Below are 6,423 nucleotides of genomic sequence, written 5' to 3'. Positions count from 1 at the left end.
AAAAAGTGACAAGTCACTATCACTAAACGTCCGTTGATGTAGCAAAGTCGGACTCCCCAAGGAGGAAGTCCCCCCTCGCCGGTATAGTTTTGGGAAACGCTTTGTATATATAGTTCAATTTCGTGTCTGCTTTTCTTTTGGTGGGCAGACAGCTAGGCGCCAAGTAGGGACGTGGTAACGAATCCTATTATTGGAAAATTGAGACTTTTTTGTTAGCTTGTCTTGGTTTGTCTACTATACGTAATTATCAAAAAAAAAAAATTGTCTACTATACGTATATGTTGTCACGGTTAATTAAGACAGTGACAATAGCTTATTACTAGAACTGAAACTTGTCGGAATGTAATACTCCCTGCATTTTTAAATACAAGGCCATTTTGGAAAGGTGGATGTTAGGCATCAAACGGATGATCTTTCCTAAAGATAAGAAGCCTAGCCAGCTGTCTGATTCAGCCGCACATAGCGGTTTGATCGGAAGTGTGCAATGCATCTTCCTTCCCTTCCCTCCATCTACATCCAATATGGCCAGCGATGAGACACATTGTTAGGCCATATTTCTCCCTAATTAGTTTTGGTGATTGATGACAACATGTTTGCGGATTAATCGTGTGGATTGAGCATTTCAAACTATCAAGCATATGACACAAGACGATTCGTATCCCTCGGAGTTTCAAGAGAAGACGGTTTTCTTTCTCTATGGTTCTTTTCTGGTGGTCTTGAGTCATAGGGATAACCGTACTATCAAGAGGGGGTCCGCTTTGGATAGGTTCGGGTGGAATCAACACATACACACTCATCTTGCACCCTTTGCTCCTTTCCGCATCATTGGAGTTGTCCACCATTTGTACCGAAGCAGTGGTGAAAGGCTGCAGGCGGAGGCGGTACTACCGCTACAAGTACCGCTCGTACTACCGCTCGTGGCCGGGACCTCATTTTTTCGTGTCGGGATCTACGGTAGTGCCTCTGCGTTACTACCGTGCTTCCCGTTGGTCCCTAAAAACTGGGTGGTTGTAACATCGGTAGTTGAGGCGGTAGTACCGCCCATAGGCGGTAGTACCCCCCTACTACCGCGGCTACCACCACCCAGGCCTATGTTTTCCCCTATTTCCCATTCTCTCATGTGCACCCTTCTGGGAGCGGTAGTACCGCTTGTCTGCGGGCTGAGAAGTGCATAACGGTTGGATTGTCCCCCACTATAAAAGGGGGTTTCTTCCCCAAGAAGACCTACCTCTTCCTCCCCCAAAACTTCATTGTTGCTCCAAAGCTCATTTTCGCCCGATCTCTCTCCCTAGCCAATCAAATTTGTTGATTTTCTAGGGATTGGTTGAGAAGGCCCCGATCTACACTTTCACCAAGAGATATTTGATTCCCCCCACTAATCCCTTGCGGATCTTGTTACTCTTGGGTGTTTGAGCATCCTAGACAGTTGAGGTCACCTTGGAGCCACATTCCATTATGGTGAAGCTCCGTGGTATCGTTGGGAGCCTCCAATCAAGTTGTGGAGATTGCCCCAACCTTGTTTGTAAAGGTTCGGTCGCCGCCTTCAAGGGCACCACCAGTGGAATCACGACATCTCGCATTGTGTGAGAGCGTGACGAGAATACGGTGGCCCTAGTGGCTTCTTGGGGAGCATTGTGCCTCCACACCGCTCCAACAGAGACGTACTCCCCTCAAAGGGAAGGAACTTCGGTAACACATCCTTGTCTCCACCGGCTCCACTTGTGGTTATCTCTTCCCTTTACTTTAGTTGCATCATATAGGTTGCTCACCTAGTTGTACATCTATACAATCTATTTGTTGCTAAACCTAATTTGTTAAGAAAAGCTATAAATTGGTAGTTGCCTATTCACCCCCACCCTTCTAGTCAACAATATCGATCCTTTCACACGTGTGATCTTCTATTGCAGTAATGCCGTCCACCGTCTTTGTCGTCGGTGTCGCTACCGCCTACTACTTTGCAGCTATGACCCACCATTGATGCTTTGTAGCACTGGCAACCTCCATCGCCGCTGCACTACATCACCGATGCCTCTCTGCAGCGACGCGCGTGCTACATAGCAACGCTAGTAGCACCGATGAGCGATGCATCACAGCACTGGTAGTTACCAATGAGTATTGCATTGCAGCCCCAGCAGCCGCTGTCGCTGCTGCTGCATCGCATCATCTGTGCCTCTCTACAGCGAAGCGCGTGAGCGCCGACAACATCGATGAGCTGCCGCATAGAAGCACTAGCTCTCGCCAACGAGCGCCGACAGACATCGACCAGCGTTGCATCGCAACACTGACGTCTGTTGCACAACAATGTCGGCCATTGAAGCCTCGTCACGGTCGTCGCACCATCCGGCATGTTGCACAACATCATCGACCACTGCAACGTCGATGCCCCCCCAATGTAGTGGTGCTCGGTGTCATCCTTTTGCAGCATCGCTCGCCGCCCGCACAGCACTGCTCCGCGTCCACGGTAGGTCGCCGATGGCCCGAGGGTTTGCAACACTGGTGCATATCCGCGACCAAGGGACTACTGCGTCGAGGGCTTGCAGCTCCGGTGGCAGCATCACCGGCCGGTCGCAGTAGAGTGAGTTGCCGCTCCGTCATATTTGCTGTTACCACGACCACCACTGGTGCAGCATCCCAAGCCGGCGTTGGCGCACAACGCGCCCGTGCCTCCCTCGTGTGCCTCACTCATGAAGTATTCATGTTGTTATATTATCATTCTTGGATGTTTTACAATCATTTTATAGCAACTTTATACCATTTTTTGGGACTAACCTATTGACCCAGTGCCTAGTGCTAGTTGCTATTTTTTCTTGTTTTTTACATCGCAGGAAATCAACATCAAATGGAGTCAGAGAAGACATCCAGTGGGCCAGAGAAGCACCTGGGGGTGCCCCCAAGGGGGCACAACCCACCAGGGCGCGCCTGGGGGCCCCAGGCGCGCCCAGGTGGGTTGTGCCCACCTCGGTGGCCTCCAACACCCCCTCTTTGCCTATAAATCACCAAATATTCCAAAAAGCCTTAGGGTAACACTAGATGAGAAGTTTTGCCGCTGCAAGCCTTTGTCACCGGTACGCGTCGGTGCTATACAAAACGATTTTTAACCCCTTTCCACGATGGCATTTGGAACCGTCGCCAAATGAGTGTGGGAGATAGGGGGGTCCTTCCCACATGACCCAGAAATCATCGGGGATAGGCCCTCCTGGGACACCGAATGAGCTCGTGTGCGATCGGGTGACCAATGGAAACCCAATCATTTCCATAGGTATGTACATCCCACACGATGAATCCCAGAAAACATTTCCGTAGGTATGTACATCCCACACGGTGAATCTCAGAAAAACATTTCCGTAGGTATGTATATCACACACAGTCAATCCAAGGAATACGTTTATGTTCTTATGTACTCCCTCCATTCGGAATTATTTGTCTTGGAAATGGATGTATCTAGAACTAAAATATGTCTAGATACATCCATTTCCGTGACAAGTAATTCCGAACGGAGGGAGTACATCCCACACAGTCAATCCAGGGAAAACGTTTCCGTTCGTATGTACATCCCACACAGGTTTATGTATAGGCTCGTGTGTGATATGTGTAAATATCACACACGCTCTGCCTTGGTTAACCATTTGCTTTTATCAACTACATCACACACGATTTGATGAAGAAAACTGTGTGACATTGGGCTATCCATCACAAGCGCTTTTACTTCTAGAACCGTTTGCAAAGTTCCATGACCCATTTCGTAGATTTATTAGTTTACAATTAATAATTCCAGCACGGAAATTCACATTTCATATTGAACAAGTATTTGCCAATTTCATATCATACACATAGATATATTTTAACATCACAGTACGATAGCTACCGGAAAACAACACAGTACAACATATAGATAGTTCAACTTCATAAGAACAATATATTCATTTCCCTAATTGAGATCATCCAGGATCGCCTTATCCACCTCTGCTTTCAGTTCAATAAGAACCTGTTTTGCACTGGCCAATTGGGAAAGTTCCTCCTTCTTCGCCAACACCATCTTAGCAAAGTCTGATTTAAAAAATCTGAGCTCATTCTCCACCTTCCTATTTTTATCCCACATCTTCAAATATTCTTCCGCGTTGACAACACTATCTCTAAGTCTACCTCTGTTCTCTTCCTGATACATGCTCTAGAGCTTTGCTAGGCACATCTTCAAAGACTGTGGCCACTATTGACCAATCCACTTCAAGTAAGAACACTTCCGTTCATCCTATAATATTTAAAACTAGATCAGTAACAATTGTAGGGAAAATGGGTTTATAGCAACATAGAAAATCACCAATACTTATTTTGAAAAACTAAAGAAACATGTTAATTATGACATATCTTCTCAAAAAGATCAATGTGCAAATGAATTAATAGCTACTGACACAACAACCAAATTGTGAAACATCAAAAGCTATAATTAACTACAACAACGCTACAAGTTCTTACTCATGTACTACAAATAACAAATTGAACATTTTAAGAGGAAGGTAGATATAACTGCAATAGCATAGCGACAATGTTTGGACGATAGCAAATTGATACTAACAGGTGTGTACATGCACAAATTTAGTAACATAGAACTAATAGCACTAAGGCGTCCACTATGTATGCCAAAACCGATGTAAAGACAATTGTTGCTACATCTCGCACCGGCCCTTCACTGGCGAGCTGATGTAGCGGAAAAAAGCAGGGACCCGAACTCCGGTGTACCTAGTTGCTCCGAGGCCCAGTTCCGTCGTGCCATAAAGATTTAGTATTTTACTGCTTTGCTGCTCGGATGTGTGGACAAGTTGGCTCCACAAACTGCTAAAGCTGTGCCAAATAATTTTCTAATGGCACCGCTGATGAGATGGCAACATTTTTAGATACCAGATACAAACTGTGACATTGTCTTATGATGCGTTTGGTTGAAGGTGTGGTATGAATGGGTTGGGACCGTGACAGTGTCTGAATCACATCTAACAAATGATTTGTAACAACGAAAGAGGGTCTAACCTTCTCTGCACATGCCAGAAACTTCCTCCCACTGTCCATAGATTCAAACACAACTAGCTTCACGCATGGAGATTGATGGTGACAACGAGCAGCCAGATCTTAAGCCACCCCACTCCATTCGTTGCAACTGATGGTCCTAGGAAACTACAAGAGGAAGAAATGACTCAAATCGACCGCCGGGTAAAAATCCTTCATTCAAAGTCATAGCACGAGAGAGAGTAGAGATGCATACCCGGGTGGTGAAGGAGTTGTCGTCGGAGGAGGAACCGCTGGAGAGGTCTTTGAAGAAGGCCATGATGACCCCGACAGTAGGATGCGAGACGGTGAGAGCGAGGAAACAAGCGAGGAAGCGACTATAGCTTAGGAAGGAAGAAAGGGGGAAACAGGGGAAATGTGACTTGTGGTCGGGGAGGAAAGGGGATGAGAAGGGGGGAGGGTAGATATTTCAGCGGCAGGCCAAAAATTTTGAAATGTGGAGGGAAACTTTGCACGCGGTGCCACCAGACACCATTCACTTTGAACGATAGTGTGCCTTGCAAACGATTCTTCTTCTTAACACGCATGGGTTGAGTTTGATAATTGAAATCTTGGTGGAAATTTCCCCGCATACGTCATTGCATAATTTAACATCGCTTGCTAATTTGGGCACACAAAAGAGCGTACAACACACATACCATACTTACTGAATCGAGCAATTTTAGTAATTAAACAGAGACAGTTCACCTAAACATTGCTCTAACAACAGACCACCATTAAAAACAAAGCCTAAGTACGCATAATTTTAACAAATCCGCCGCCATGCCGGCCTATGCATCGCTGGTGTGGGATGAGACGTTGATGACTTGTCTTGGCGACATTCCGCCATTGGTGGACTCCGCGTCCCTCCTGCTGAAGTTGACCGCGTCCTCGTCCTCGTCCTTGTCCTCGGCATCGCCCTCAAGGTTGTATTACTCGTAGTAGTGGATACGCCAGAGCTCATGTTGGTACTCCACCACCGATTCCTCGATGGACAAACTCTTCTCTACCTCGACCTGGGCCACGCGAAACTCCTCCTCCCGGCGCTCCTCGATCTCCGCCGTCTCCTGCATCTCCAGCTCCCTCTCGACGACCTCATGAGGAAGCAGGTGCTCCATGGCCACCGCCACCTTTTCGGACGTGGGTTGCATGCTGGATTCCGAGGTGGCCTGGAATATCTTGGCGTGGATGGCCACGACCCAGGCCAGGGCAACATCGGCGGCACAGACGGCAACTCGAGCGCTCTCGGCGTTTGCAGCCGCCATCGCAGCAGCAGTTGCAGCCGTCTCGGGTGTTGCAGCTGCCCTGTCGGCTGCCGCAAACGCCCTCTCGGCGGAAGCGATCGCGCTTAATGCGGATGCAGCAGCACTCTCGGCGTAGGCGACC

Source organism: Triticum dicoccoides, chromosome 6B (genome assembly GCF_002162155.2).
Source record: "Triticum dicoccoides isolate Atlit2015 ecotype Zavitan chromosome 6B, WEW_v2.0, whole genome shotgun sequence".
Classification (NCBI taxonomy): Eukaryota; Viridiplantae; Streptophyta; class Magnoliopsida; order Poales; family Poaceae; genus Triticum; species Triticum dicoccoides.
This window is presented reverse-complemented; position numbering follows the sequence as displayed.